The 15,605-nt window shown below is 43.8% G+C and overlaps 4 non-coding genes and 1 pseudogene across 4 annotated transcripts; 2 read left to right on the top strand and 3 right to left on the bottom strand.

Annotated features, from left to right (window-relative positions):
* Positions 1 to 25: 25 nt before the first annotated feature.
* Positions 26 to 144, bottom strand: LOC148643072 (5S ribosomal RNA). The gene has a single exon (XR_015929178.1). It is a non-coding gene; the product is annotated as a 5S ribosomal RNA (ribosomal RNA).
* Positions 145 to 1,951: 1,807 nt separating this feature from the next.
* LOC148643071 (U1 spliceosomal RNA) lies at positions 1,952 to 2,115 on the top strand. Its single transcript, XR_015929226.1, has one exon. It is a non-coding gene; the product is annotated as a U1 spliceosomal RNA (small nuclear RNA).
* Positions 2,116 to 2,751: 636 nt separating this feature from the next.
* Positions 2,752 to 2,870, bottom strand: LOC148643070 (5S ribosomal RNA). Its single transcript, XR_015929208.1, has one exon. It is a non-coding gene; the product is annotated as a 5S ribosomal RNA (ribosomal RNA).
* A 6,402-nt stretch (positions 2,871 to 9,272) lies between these two features.
* Positions 9,273 to 9,425, top strand: LOC148643069 (U4 spliceosomal RNA; annotated as a pseudogene).
* Positions 9,426 to 14,013: 4,588 nt separating this feature from the next.
* On the bottom strand, positions 14,014 to 14,084 carry trnag-gcc (transfer RNA glycine (anticodon GCC)). Its single transcript has one exon. It is a non-coding gene; the product is annotated as a tRNA-Gly (tRNA).
* Positions 14,085 to 15,605: the final 1,521 nt, after the last annotated feature.

Genomic DNA, 15,605 nt, shown 5'->3' with positions numbered 1-15,605 from the left:
GACCCCTGCTGGCCGGGAGAGCAAAAGCTTACAGCACCTGGTATTCCCAGGCAGTCTCCCATCCAAGTACTAACCAGGCCCGACGCTGCTTAGCTTCCGAGATCAGACGAGATCGGGCGTGTTCAGGGTGGTGTGGCCGTAAGCGAAAGCCCCGGCGCCTGACTCGCTACTTGAAGCTGTGTGTGGCGGGGGTTCCGTGCCCCCCGAGCGGGACTGAAGGATCGTTCGTGTGCAACTCTTTGGAAAGGAGCTGCTTTCCAAATCGCATTGCGTGCCTGGATGTTGGCGAATGCGCTCCCTTGTGTTGGCTCGTCCCGCACTGGAGGAGGACAAACAATCTGCACGGAGGAGCACCAGGCAAGTCTTCACCAGACAAGAACCTCCAGTGCACAGCACTCTGGAAACATTTCGGGGCTTTCGCGTGTTTATTTCAGCACGTAAAGCGCACCGGTCCAACACGTCGGCCGGGCGCGCGGCGCCTCCGCCCTCTTGTGGCCTTGCGGCGTCAGAGCAAGAGGCTCCTTCTCGCTGCCCTTCCGCTGTGTTGCAGGGCCCCGAGAGGGAACCCGGAGCGCGCACTTTGTGGGGGGCGGGGGACCGCGTTCGCGCTCTGCCCCCGGTCTCTTGCGCGAGTACTAAATCTCACGGACAGGGGGGCCTCGTCATTGATTGTTACAGGTGAGACGGGGATTAGGAGGAGACCCCGACTGATGTGTAAAGGGGAGCACTAACACCAGAGGGACACCCCCGGCGTCTCTTTTTGAGAGACGCCCTGGGGTTTCCTAATGGCCAAGGAGGGTCGGGACCTCGGTTTGACGCCTCCCCCGAAGGACGGCGCCTGTTTGTGCAGCAGAGTGTCGCCATCAGGAGGCTGGGGCGTAAGAGAGCCACACAGCCCGCAGGGTGAGCGCTCCCTACTGGTCCCAGTCACACCTCTTGCAGGAGCAGCAGCAACCGGAGCTTTTCCGGGGTGGAATCTCCCATCCGGGTGCCGGCCAGGCTCACACCTGCTGGGCTGCCCCGGGGGTGAGCCCAGTCGAGAGTCGCAGGGCCAGATCTAGTCACCGGGGAGAAACTATACAAGTGAAGGATTGCTCGGCTCTCGGCACTTGAAAAGACCGACAAATGTCTCGTTCCCGCCGGAGCTGAATGTACCCGCATGTGTGGTGTCGTCTTCTTCCCCCGCCCCGCTGTGTTTGCTGTATTGTCTCTGAAGCCGGCCCCCCCGAGACGAGACGGGCTGTTCCTGTGCCCCAATTAACACTTTACAGGTGCCATTCCCCGGCATTGTGGCCATTGTCGGTGCTCACACGCGATAAGATAAGGCGGAGGAGAGCGGGGCATGCCCAGCGGCAGACATTCAAGGAGGGGGCAGTGCGAGGTGAGGTGAGGTGCGACACGCCGGAGCCCCGACACAGCTAATGCGGAGCACTTGTTGGACTGGCATCGAAAGGACGTGTGCGCACGGAGCGAGCCTTCCCTGCGGCGGAGCGCGGGAACTTTCTCCCCCCCTCCCGCTGCAGGGGTTGTGTGCACTGCAGCGGTGCCGAGAGAAAAGCACAGAAGGCAGCAGGCTCTGGAGAGCAGGTAAGAGACGGAGCCTTGTGGGCAGGCGAGCAGGCCCGTTTTTTGGAAATTGCTGAAAAGGTTTGTTCGGTGTGTGGCAGGCGCACGTCGCGAGCTTGCGTGGCGATCTGCCGGTCTGGAGTTATGCAAATGATGCCGAATTGCATCCCGAGACATGCTGCGAATGCGCAACGGCGACTGCAGATGTGTAGGAAACGGCGCGCTCGTTTTCTCATTTTGCCCACACTTTTGAGTGTTAGTGTGGCGTGTGAGTGTGTGAAAGAGTGGGCCCAGCAGGAGGCGGTGGCGTGCGGGGCGAGGAGGTGGCCTAGGCTGCGCGATTTGTGCTGTGGGTGCGGGCTGCTTGCAGGGGCCTGTTTAACTCATACTTACCTGGCAGGGGAGATACCTTGATCAAGAAGGAGGTTCACCCAGGGCGAGGCTCGGCCATTGCACTCCGGCTGTGCTGACCCCTGCGAATTTCCCAAATGTGGGAATCTCGACTGCATAATTTCTGGTAGTGGGGGACTGCGTTCGCGCTCTCCCCTGATGTGCTTGGTCCAAAATCAGATACGGGAGGGTTAGGACACCACGAGCTGCGTGGCTGCGTAAGGATCCCGGTTCGACAGGAGTGGACGCCGCTGCTGGTTCTCGCTGGCTTTTAGTTAGGGGTCCGGAGAAGCATCTCAAGCTAGTTCCACTACTCCTTCCGGACGTTCATTCCCTTTTCAAAGTCAGTCGTTTTGCTGTAGTCTGCGTTCTTTAGGCTGATTATCGAGGTTAGCCTTTATTTGGTCATGGGGGGCCTCGGTACTGTATGCTGAGTCTAAAGACAGTTTCACCCGTTTTCTGATTGCTCGGTTCTGTACCAGTGCAGACATGTCAAACAGTGAATGGCTGTACCTCTATTGTATCCGTGCTCAATGAATGAAATCGGTAACAAATGAATATATGTCTAGTTATACGAAAAACGAGTGGTTTATCGACTCATCTTCATTTGCAGATTTAGAGGCAGCTTCGATATTCGTTTTACAGACGGGTTTTTTTTTTTGAATATGGGTCACACACATGCCACAGCAACAAAACATCTCTAGAGATGAGGCTATAGATCACCTTTCCATCCTGCAGGTTTTCCTCCCAAAGCCTACGGCACCAACGGCGACCCCTGCTGGCCGGGAGAGCAAAAGCTTACAGCACCTGGTATTCCCAGGCAGTCTCCCATCCAAGTACTAACCAGGCCCGATGCTGCTTAGCTTCCGAGATCAGATGAGATCGGGCGTGTTCAGGGTGGTGTGGCCGTAAGCGAAAGCCCCGGCGCCTGACTCGCTACTTGAAGCTGTGTGTGGCGGGGGTTCCGTGCCCCCCGAGCGGGACTGAAGGATCGTTCGTGTGCAACTCTTTGGAAAGGAGCTGCTTTCCAAATCGCATTGCGTGCCTGGATGTTGGCGAATGCGCTCCCTTGTGTTGGCTCGTCCCGCACTGGAGGAGGACAAAGAATCTGCACGGAGGAGCACCAGGCAAGTCTTCAGTGCACAGCACTCTGGAAACATTTCGGGGCTGTCGCGTGTTTATTTCAGCACGTAAAGCGCACCGGTCCAACACTTCGGCCGGGCGCGCGGCGCCTCCGCCCTCTTGCTGCCCCTGCAGCTGCTTCACTTTTCCCTTTAGTTGCCATCGATTTTTTTGTAGTGCTATACAGATGCAGCCATTCAAAGTGCGCGGTAAAGACACCGCAGTACAGATACCGCAGGTAAGATGACACGCGATACCGCGGTGCGTGATTGGTTGACCGACAGGGGCACTCGTGGTCCGTTGGTCTGTCGTAGAAAGACTTACTGTACTGTAAACGTCTTTACTGTGCCCGTTGTAGATATTGAATTTTACCACTGAAGGGAAATCTTAGTAGCTGAGCATAAAAAGAATAGGAGCATACTGTAACGCGTGTGAAGGCCATAAACGATATTAATTTTGGAACGTAAACATACAGTATATGGCTGGTCTTGGTACTTTAAAGAAAAAAATACGCACCAGTATTCCATTTCTCCCTAAACATTGTAAGCTTCGAAGTCTTTAACTAACGTGATACCGGAGTCAACAAGCATACTTTTAGAATTTGATTAAAAGGGAATATAATATGGAATCGCGTATCTCAATAATTTAATAACGGTATGATTATATCCGTGTACTGCGGCAGAGCTATGTAGGGCTGTTTCGCCTGCCTGATCATGTGAGCTCCCTTGTAGCCTACTGGTCTAGGTGCGTGACCACCAGCTGGTAGGTTGGGTGTTCGAATCCAGCTGGTACTGGACTTCTCATTTTTATTTATTTATTTTTTAATCGCGTAACATAAACATATTACCGTATGCAAACTGTACTGTATACAGTATGTATATGTATATTTAATGTCTTAACTGTGCCCGTTTAATTGAATTTAAAAAACATATTTAACACGAACATTAAGCTGCTTACATCTTCCGCCTGAGAACAGTCACCCGTTGCTACCCAACGCAGAATGGTGATTGGCTGACACCATCTGACACCCCTCTGATTGGAGAAAAAAGACGTGCTGGTGTGCTATACCAGGAAGAGGATTCTTTCCATTCAAAACGTGTATTTTAAAAGTTTAAGAAGTAAAAACCTTACAGCGTACACAGATTTCTAAACTGATCAGGATCGTTATCTTTGTCTCATGCATAATAATGTTCACCGCTCTGTCCAGCAAATTAATAATAAACTTTATTTTATATAGCTTTTTAAACGAATAAGTAATTAGATTGCTCATAAACCTAATCACTTGCTTTTTCTTTTTATTTAGGCTCAGATTTCAACTATAGATCGTATTATTAATAACCATAATAACAACCAACCAACAAAAACAACCATATAAACATAATACCAACCAAAAACATAGATAACAACCACAATACAAAATCAAATAATCAAACCATTTTACACTCGCAAAGTCATCCAATTATCATAATCCCGCCCCTTATGCAAAACCAAACCTTCCTCCCATCCCAGTTTATCCTGTTTATCATAAACAAAATCCACCTCAATTTTCAACATAAAGCATTACACAAAATCAATACCTCAACACTCCATACTCAACAACGATAATTCACAAACAGCCAGAACATGTAACTACACATTCCCAAACATACCTACTTTCCATAGCCCCGCCCCTTATGCAAAACCAACATCCCTCCCCTGTTCTCTCTCTCCCCTGGCGGTTGTAATTGTTTTTATTTTCAAATAAATTTTAGCAAAGTCATGTATTTTAAAAATCTTAAGATTTTTCTATTTATGTCTTTATTTAGTGGTTTCATTAGTGACAAAGGCTAAACTTTCTTGGAAAAATGTCTTTTATGTAAACCATGTTTGCTATTAATTCATTCAGGGCTAAAATATGTTCATTGTCTTCTAATGAAAGAAGGGTTCCTTTCGCCGTAGTCGAGAGCCTAGCCTTTAACTAGTAAGTACTGTATTTACTGGGTTTTTGAGGGGGGGGGGGGGTGTCTTTCGCTGGAAATCTCGCCTCCTACTTTGAAAATACCCGTGAAACCGGTTCAATTCGTCACAGCCAGCACTCCTGCAGAGAGTTGGGTTGTACTTGCAGTGTATACAGTACACGCGTTATGCTCTTCGTTAATGTCTGTGAAGTTTTATTTAATCTCTGAGCCATACTGATTCTTCTGGAAGCACACCAGTATTCCACTTTCTCCCTAAACATTTTTAGGATCAGAGTCTTACATGTGGTTATTTCGAAAACGTTTGTACGTGCTCCTTCTTACCATGTTACTGTTTACCGTTACTGACCATATTAAGTTTAAGTGCCTGTGGGCACTTTTACTGTCCGTGGGGGGTGGACCGTCTTTCATTAGAAGGTTAGTCTGTTCTACTTTGAGAATGTAGGGGGGGGGGTGGGAAGTGCCCGCGGTCATTTAATTAGTATTAAAATCTTAGTTATCTTTCTAGTTCACAGGTTTGCATGCATAATTTAATTTTGAAAGCCACTGAGACATCAGGTACTACTGTTGTATTTATGAAAAAGAAACAAAACAAAAAACATACTAACAACTGTGCCATCCTACTCCTTAGTTAATACATTTTATTATTCATAAACAGTTAACATTGTTAGCAAAATATTTTGAATTATATTTAACCCTATTTTTTCTTTAGTTTTGTATTTAACTTATTATATGATAGTCAGACTTAATGTATATTAATGTATATTTGAACAATGAAAATATATTTTTACAAGATTTTACATTAAGCACTTAAAATGAATATGGTTAATAATAGTAAACTGTAACATGCTGTAACAAGATCGGTTAAACTTCGAAGAAAATCCTTTCAGAGAAAATGTTTCAGGTGTGAAGAACAAACCTGTTCCCACACACCCTGCCCCCACTACCATTAGAATATACACAAACATTTTAGCATTTCATTCAGAAGACCCTCACACCTGAAGAGTGCTGGCTGTGACGAATTAAACCGGTTTTACAGGTTTCAATCACAGATTGGGACTCAGTAAAGTAACACACAGCGCCAGTGGATTTGATAATACTGTACCTAACCAAAATCCGCAATATGGAAACAGAACCTGTGTAATTGTTGATAGATGATGTACTCGTAACATTTTTTCAAGACGAACTACAACATTTAAAAAATGACTTGTATGTACTTGATATCTCTAATCAATCCACGGGTCCCAGCACAAAACGAAAGTAAAACGCATACCGTTTCGCGCTTCTTATTAGTTGCTCAAAAGTAATTTGACCGTATGAAATGCATAATATAAACCTAGAAACATATACGTGAGCAGTACTTAAGCACTGTAGTATCGGTGTTAAGACATACCTCTCAAATACTGTAAATCAAGTTAAAAATATCTCAAGAACGATTCTGGTCGTAATGAAACCATGTTTCGTGTATGTTTTCTTTTTCATCTTGAAATAACTCATTTCTAAATACCTTTTTCACTGTTAACATCTTGTAGCAACTTTGCGACAAAATATACACTCTGACAGTTCATCCTGCTACCAACATTAAATAAAACAAATCTTAAGATTTCTATATTTATGTCTTTATTTAGTGGTTTCATTCGAAGCTTACAATGTTTAGGGAGAAATGGAATACTGGTGCGTATTTTTTTCTTTAAAGTACCGAGACCAGCCATATACTGTATGTTTATGTTAAGATTTCCCTTCAGTGGTAAAATTAGATATGAATATTCAATACTTAAACGGGCACAGTTAAGATTGTATACAGTACAGTTTGCATACGGTAATATGTTTATGTTACGCGATTAAAAAATAAATAAATAAAACTGGAAGGTCCAGCACCACCATTATGTTTATATGGTTGTTTTTGTTGGTTGGTTGTTATTATGGTTATTAATAATACGATCTATAGTTGAAATCTGAGCCTAAATAAAAAGAAAAAGCAAGTGATTAGGTTTATGAGCAATCTAATTTCTTATTCGTTTAAAACGCTATATAAAATAAAGTTTATTATTAATTTGCTGGACAGAGCGGTGAACATTATTATGCATAAGACAAAGATAACGATCCTGATCAGTTTAGAAATCTGTGTACGCTGTAAGGTTTTTACTTCTTAAACTTTTAAAATACACGTTTTGAATGGAAAGAAATCCTCTTCCTGGTATAGCACACCAGCACGTCTTTTTTCTCCAATCAGAGGGGTGTCAGATGGTGTCAGCCAATCACCATTCTGCGTTGGGTAGCAACGGGTGACTGTTCTCAGGCGGAAGATGTAAGCAGCTTAATGTTCGTGTTAAATATGTTTTTTAAATTCAATTAAACGGGCACAGTTAAGACATTAAATATACATATACATACTGTATACAGTACAGTTTGCATACGGTAATATGTTTATGTTACGCGATTAAAAAATAAATAAATAAAAATGAAAATGAAAAGTCCAGTACCAGCTGGATTCGAACACCCAACCTACCAGCTGGTGGTCACGCACCTAGACCAGTAGGCTACAAGGGAGCTCACATGATCAGGCAGGCGAAACAGCCCTACATAGCTCTGCCGCAGTACACGGATATAATCATACCGTTATTAAATTATTGAGATATGCGATTCCATATTATATTCCCTTTTAATCAAATTCTAAAAGTATGCTTGTTGACTCCGGTTTCACGTTAGTTAAAGACTTCGAAGCTTACAATGTTTAGGGAGAAATGGAATACCGGTGTGTATTTTTCCTTGTGATATTTTAAGCTCTAGTTGAATGATAGGTGTCGCATTTTAAATCATTTTCGTAGCTAGAAATTATGAAACGCCCTGTTAAAAGCAAGGAAGTTTTTATGCCCCGTTGAAGTAAAACAAAATGCCTGACAAAGTATGGCTTGGACAGATTCCAAGTGCTTGTACAAATGTGCTAAAGAAATTATACTTTGAGTATACAGCTTGTCCAAAGTCATCCATTATTAATACTATTAGTAATATCTTCAGTAAAGGCTTTGATGCATAAATATTTCTGATAAAGGTAGGTTGTGTACTTCTGTCCAACTGAGCAATCTTGCTTTCATAATATATACCAACATTTTAATGACTGATGATTAACATGCTGTAATACACAGTTCCAAATTAAAGGCTCAAATGCTGTACATGAGAGGTTAAGCTCCCCCTGGCGGTTTTACAAGGCGACGCCGGATAGTTAGTCACGTGACACACGTGACACACGTGATACCGCGTGATACTGCGTGATACTGTGACACGCCCACCGGGGTATGCCGCGAAATACCTCACCCATTTTGAATGGCTGCATCTGTACATATACGATTGAGGTATCTTAGCGTTCTCCTTCGAAGACCCAGCACTCTCTTTTCTTTTCCCAGTGTTACTCATATCGGACTTTTTAAACCTAAAAAAAAATCGTTTTTTTTTCTTTCAATTATAACTGAAGTTTAAACAACTAGTGTTAAGTCCTTATTTTTCTGTAGTCAAAAAAAGCAAAAATTAACATTCAGGTCATGAAAAACTCAAAAAAACTCCCCAACCACTAAACTTTACCTCCCACCTGAGCGCCATCTTGAACGCCCCTACCACCAGAGAATGCTCACGATTTCGGAAGCTGTCTCCGGGACGTGCTGATTCCACACATCCTGAATAAATCATGATATTGTTAGTTGCTGTAGCTAGACGTTCAAATGAGTTTCATGGCCAGATGGACTGTTTCCTCCAGCGGTATAGTATTGCAGTGAGACAGCACGATGCCTGCAAGACTATGTCACGCTAAACGCCACAGATTGTGTTTGTCCGTTCGTGTCAGTCGTCCCGCAGCCACGGGAAGTGGGACACAAACATGCTGCAATGCTTTCAAGACGTTAGGATTTGTTTGTGCAACATCCAAGAGGAGTACTTGTGGCTTGAATGTGAACTGTACGTGCCCGCCCCCTTTCCTCTGTAGTGCATGAGTTCCTCCCGGCATGCCCTTCGTCATTGTTCTGTCATCTTGTATTTAAAGGGTTGTATTTCTGCTGCTGAAAATAAGCAACGGTTTTCTCACAACGCCCTTTGTTCCCAACGGAGCCCTTGTCTGTCATGAAATTCTTCAAAACCTCAAGCTAGAAGAAGAAGAAGACGACAAATATGAAGCGTTATAGCAACGACATGCCATGAGACGATCGATAACGATTTCCATAGGATCCCCGCGGTTGCCTGGCAACCGTCAGCTTTGCGCAGTGGCAGTATCGTAGCCTGTGAGGTTTAGCCGAGGCGTGATTATTGCGTGATTATTGCTAGTTGAAAACTTTTCCCAATACCCCGCTTCCGCCGGTTTGCAATACAATCGGCGAAAGCAATTTTTGACAGTCTCGTCAGAGACTGAGCAAGGTGTTTAAAGACAGATTTGGTCACGGTGATATCATGGTAGAAAGAAACGAACTTGTTACGTGTCAACAGAAACGCTCTTTAGCTCTTTCAGCTTTATGTCTGTCAAACGTTAGGTTGCGCTTCTTCATGCTGCATCGTCGGCATGAGTGGAGCATTTTAAACGTCTGTACTTACTGCGCCCCATAAGAAATCGTTTGTCCCCATTCAAAAGAGATTGTGCGATGTCCTGCAGCGTTCGCAAAGCAAACCTTTGACAGTTTGAAAAGAGGAATTTATTCTGCTTCCTCTGCGTGCAGTAGTTACAAAGTTGAACGTCTTTACACGATCTGCTGCAGTTTTCAGTGGGTGGGCTTTGTCAAATGGCTTGGAAAAACGCACTGTGTTTCTGCTCGGGAAACATCATGAGCAGTGTCCTGCATGTTTTCTGTGTATAGCTGTCTTTTAACGCATACAGAATTCATTCGAAATCATTGATTTCTCCAATTAACAAGGGTCTCTTTTTGAACCTGCCAGAAGCATTCTTTCAATGTAACAGATTTACTCCGGGGAAGGGCAGCATGACATTGAGAGTAGCTCAAGCTTTCAGCACCTTTATCTGACTGCATGTATGCAGACACTGCTCAGAATCCCCTGTAAGATTCTCCTTCAATTCCGTTTTGCAGTGCTTTAGCTCTTTCAAAAGGCTTCGCTTTGCTAGTCACAATCCAAGGCTCATGACAGCATTTGAAAACATTCGTAACTGCATTGGCCGGGAATCGAACCTGGGTTAACTGCTTTGAAGGCAGCTATGCGCAACACTGGCTCGCTCCAGAATAAATCTCACGTCGAGGGCATATTTTTTTCCATTTTACCGTGAGTCGGGCTCAGCTGCACAGAGGAGAGAGCAGAGCAATGAGGTCACGGGGACAGGGGAGTCACACGCTGGCGGTTTGAATACGCGGAAGATCACTGAGGGATCCACAGTATATGGACTCTCCGTGCGCCATCAGTCCGCACTCCGGACTCTGAATCCTGCCATCCGAGTTAAGATCTCGGCGGAACCTGAGGCGCAGTTCCTTCTTAAAACGTAATCTGGTGAGCATTTCTAGAATCGTACTTGTATAGATGCAGCCTTTAATGTGTTGCTAGGTTAAAATTGATGACTTCTTGTATTTCAGTAGGCAACTGCCCTCTTGATTTCGGATTTAATTTCTTTATTACAGGGGCGCTTTTATGAAGACAGAGTCATGTTCAGGTACTTTGCTTGATGGAGGAAGCTCATTTCGGACTCTGTGATCTGCTCACCTGGAAAGGTCTGCTATACTACTACAAGAGAGAAGTAGAGTCTGGAAGAAGGGACGATTTTATGATGCTTTGGAAGATAATGTTTTTTTTTTCTTATACTGAAAATGAAAGGTAGTTGTTTCTATATGGACTCAGTCTTTGGAATTTGTATATATATATTTCAGTGATCCCTCAGCCATTCCTTCTGTATTGTAATTCAATTTCTCTTTTAAAATTCCTTCCCCACTTCTAGGACCTGCAGTTGCTGAACTCCACAATGGCTTCTATTGGAAAGTCTGTGACTGAGACCAAGTAAGTGTTCACTTTTTTATGAAACCATTATTTATTTAGGAGCAATGAGCAATTCTTATATAAATGCAATAAAATCATTATGCTCAAACTATGAGAGAGAAAATTAAGGATAATTTAAGAAATCAGTCTTAGCTTGTTTCTATACACAGATGGTATTATTTATTTTCAAAGGAAACCCGCGAGGATTCCCCTGGTGTGCAAGATGTGCCTGAATACTCTTGATCAGCTTCCTGCTCACTTGAAGAGGGCGTGTATGAAGCACGCCACGGCAGAAAAGATCAGGATGGCCTCTCAACAGGCGAGGGAGGACATGATGAATCACCTGAAGAACGGGGTCATCGTGGATTACCACAGAATAGAGATCGTGTCTGGTGAGGCAAACAGGATAGTGGTTGTAAGACTGCTAGAGTCCTTGGGCCTTTTTGTACATGGGAAGCCTGAAGACACATTGGCAAGGTGAGATATTTTTAATCTGTAAGGCTTCTGTAGTTTCTTTTTGAAATCATTGTTACAACATATTATGTAAAAGCATGTTGAAAAGAATCTACCTGCATTCCAGCGGCCCTGAGCAAGAAGCCGCAGTCCAGGAGGAAGAGATGCCAGAGGCTGCTCTAGAAACTGAAACAGAAGCGGATAAGGAAGGGGAAGATGTGAGCTCTGAAGAACTCTATCAGCAGTAAGACTTTTTATTTTTCAGATGTATCTATTTTTTACTAAAATTCTAATTTGTCTTATAGGTATAAAATGTTTAAACCGGTGTTTTATATCCTTACAGGCCCTGAGTAGTTAAAAAGTATCAGCAGGCCGGAAGAGAGTGGCCCAAGCTGGACTCTATAGAAAGCACTCCCTGGATGCTCCTCTCCTGATTGGATTCAAACAGTACCTTACCAAGGATCTGGGAGTGGCAAATTATTCTCAGGAGGTATTTATTTTTTAAAGGCATTTAAAATTAAGCAATGGTATCTTCATTGTAAATGTTTTTATTTCTTAGCTTAAAATTCACCCATGTGAAATGATGTCAGCCATAAACATCATGACTCTATATTTCCTACCTGAATCTATTCTACTTAAATTATTACATTATACACAATTTGAGTTCATTTTAAAAAGTAAAAGGTAATGAAAGGAATGCATTTTCATAAGAAAGATAATACCGATATGCATGTGATAATCTTCCTTATATCATGTAGTGCATCATTTGGACACTTTGTGGGCTTCAAATACAAAGAAAATCATGTTCTATGGTACAAGATAAATACAAAACTTAAGCTTTTATTTTAATTAGATTTCTTTATAAAGCATAAGCAATCATTTATTACATCGCTTCTTGAATTAAATCTTTTGACAAGAGGTAAGACTTCTGTTACATTTAAACCCATGTTTAGCTGTGTTTTTTAGATTTAACTGAACCAATTTCTGTGTGTGATAATGTCCTTGAATTCTGACAACATCACACTAAATTACATGATATAAAACAGCTAATGTTTCTAGAGATAAAGTTTCTGAGATGCTTCTAATTACTTTTTATTACCAGGGACAGTTTAATTCACCTTGTACAGTACTGTAAGACCAAGATGCTTTTTTTAAAAGTTATTTAACATTTTATAGAACTTTGTCTACTATGGCAACATGATGTGCTTGGTGAAACTTGGAAAAATACTGCTTGGCCACTTATCTTAAGATAAAGATAGGATAAAGGTTTATCTTTTGCACCTACCTGACCCCCAGGGAAGGCCAATGCTTTCTAAGTTGATGGTTCCCTACAGTAGACTGTACTTTAATTTCAAAGGTAATGTATATTGACCCAAATCAGTTTTGGAATCCAATCTACTGACGAGATGGAGCACATCCTTTTTTCAGGATTTTAGCATCATACGTTTGGTATATTTAGTCCCTAATGCTGAAAGAAATGATCATAGAACATTTGGACACTTTGTGGGCTTGAAATACAAAGCAAATCATGTTCTATGGTACAAGATAAATACAAAACGTAAGCTTTTATTTTAATTAGATTTGTTTATAAAGCATAAGCAATCATTTATTACATTAATATATGTGAAAATAACATTTTAGCATCATATGTTTAGTATATTTAGTCCCTAATGCCAAAAGAAATGATCATTTGTTTAACATGCACAGGTCTGTCTCAAAGGATGCAGTACTCCTGAAGGGTCTCAAACCCTACATTTCGGATGCCTAGCTGTATCCCTCACATGTGGCACCTCAGAATGACTTCTAACCTTACCTGTGGTGTATTCAGTCCCTATTGCTCAATGCACGGTGTACATACTGCATACATGTGTCTTGAGAATGAGGAATGGGCCCCTGAGACAGTCATTTGCCTGTTTCACAAACAGGGACCTGGACCTAGACCTGGCCCGTACAGGGCTCAAACCCGCGACCTTGGCGTTATTAGCACCACGCTCTAACCAACTGAGCTAACCAGCCTCACGACAGTGCTCCTCTCTGTGCTGCAAAAAATCAAACTCAGGGAATTTCTTTTGTCCTCCTTTGAATAGAAAGCCGTGTAATCAGTGTACGGGCTTTCTCGTGCAGTTTCATGGTTCTTGTAACCCAAATCCTACACTGGCCTGAAGTGCCCCCCCATTTCACAGCATTTTTCAGCTGATTTAAAATGTACCTAAAGGAGAAGCATTATTGAAGACCATCAATTACCAAGAGCTTTTGTCAAAGGTTTTGGTGGTCATTTTGAATGACCACAGAGCGCTGTGACCTCGGTTTTACATCTCATCCAAAAGACAGCGCCCTTTTACAACACAGCATCTCCGTCACTATACTGGGGCATTGGGACCCGCACAGACCTCAGGGTGAGCGCCCCCCCGCCGGCACCATTAACACCGCTTCCAGCTGGAAGCTTTGTTTTTCCCTGTAGCTCATCCTCATCCAGGTACTGACCTGGCTCACACCTGCTTAGCTTCAGTGGGTTTTCAGTTGCGAGTTGCAAGGGGATGCAAGTGATGGAGCCGCTCGCTGCAAAAGCCACTGCATTGGCCGGGAATCGAACCCGAGCCTCCCGCGTGGCAGGCGAGAATTCTACCACTGAACCACCAATGCTCAGTGCCTGGGCCTTCAAAAAAGACGCTTTTTTGGTGCTCTGTGCAAAACGCGTCGACATCTGCTTCCAGCTGCAAAATGCCATTTGCGGACGCTGAAGAACTTATTTCTAAGGCAGCGGGTACAAGCGATTGGGCGTTTTAAAACCACCAGGAACAGCAAAGAGGCGCGCTTCTTTGCTTGTGCCGAAACACACCGACTGAAAGCGGACAACGTAGTCGGCAGGATTGGAACCTGTGCGGGGAGACCCCAATGGATTTCTAGTCCATCGCCTTAACCACTCAGCCACGACTACAGCAAGCCTCACTGCCGCTGCGTTCTTGCTACAATCTTACCTGGATCGCGAGGCGCCGGCGGAAGCCTATTTCAAAGTCGTTCTCCGTTTCAAAAAAACATTTCCAAAATACAAGCCTTGCAGACAGACACACCTCAGAGGACTTAAGGGTGGCTTCATGTCGGAATGATAAAGTCTCCCCGTCCGGACATGAAAATGCCACTTTGTTACACACAAAAAAAGAATCAACAACAGAGAAATGCCCACAAGCATTTGAAAAGCCGCACCACGTCGCACTTGAAATAGCTCTTACATTAGTGGTAGACACAGGAATCGCCTTTTTATTTACGCTCTTACCAACGCGATGGAAAGCAAAACAAAGCAAAGCAGAGCAAAACAAAACGAACAAACGAAAACCCTCACGTCCTGCACTTGCATATAACGCCGTTACGTGCCCAAGCGGTATTGTACGTCATCCTAGCACTGCACCCCGGGTCGTACGGTATATGGGAACGAGCACACGCCACGAATCATCTCGAATCACTCCCTACAGCTGTAAGGCGCCTTGAAGCGTGCACCCCCAACATTCTTCTTTGCGCATCTGTGAAAGGTAAACTCTTGAGCAAACTCTGAACCAGCTCTAAGGAAACTAATCCGATTAGACGTTACTTTGACTCATCTTCTTACGCTCAGTGCCGGATTGCTCAAACTCCAGCTAGGGTTAGGGTTAGCATTCCCACGCTACTTAGACACTTTGTTTACGCTCAGTGCTGGATTTTGGGAACTTCAGGACGAGTGGGAATTTTCTCCTATCTGTCCATTCTGTTTTGTTTTGGAGACTCTTGGCTGCCTATGTTGTTCAGTGCACCGTGAAGGAAACATTTTCCAAAACTGTGTCAGCTCAAAAGTTGTAAGAAAACCTCTCCAGGTGCTTTAACTCTCTTCATTTTTGTCATTTAATGTGACACTCGATGTATAACTGGAGCCTCACATATGCAAATGGTGAGGCTCCAGTTCGACACCCAGTTCCACACCACTTTACAGTATATGACAAAAGCATGGCAGACTGTGCCGGACCAGCTGGTAACTTCCGCTTATTTTGACCATATTAAACATTGGAAATCTTCCCACTTGCATTTGTGACACTTGATTTTGGCTCCACCTAAGACACTCTTAAATCTTCAAACACTTTTCTCTTCTCCCGCAACACACTTGTCTGTCGGCACTATGTGGCAGCGTTGCATGAC

The sequence above is a fragment of the Lepisosteus platostomus genome, chromosome 22 (genome assembly GCF_059453375.1).
Source record: "Lepisosteus platostomus isolate fLepPlt1 chromosome 22, fLepPlt1.hap1, whole genome shotgun sequence".
Classification (NCBI taxonomy): domain Eukaryota; kingdom Metazoa; phylum Chordata; class Actinopteri; order Semionotiformes; family Lepisosteidae; genus Lepisosteus; species Lepisosteus platostomus.
Note: the sequence above shows the minus strand (reverse complement) of the source record. Positions and strands in the feature narration are given on the sequence as shown.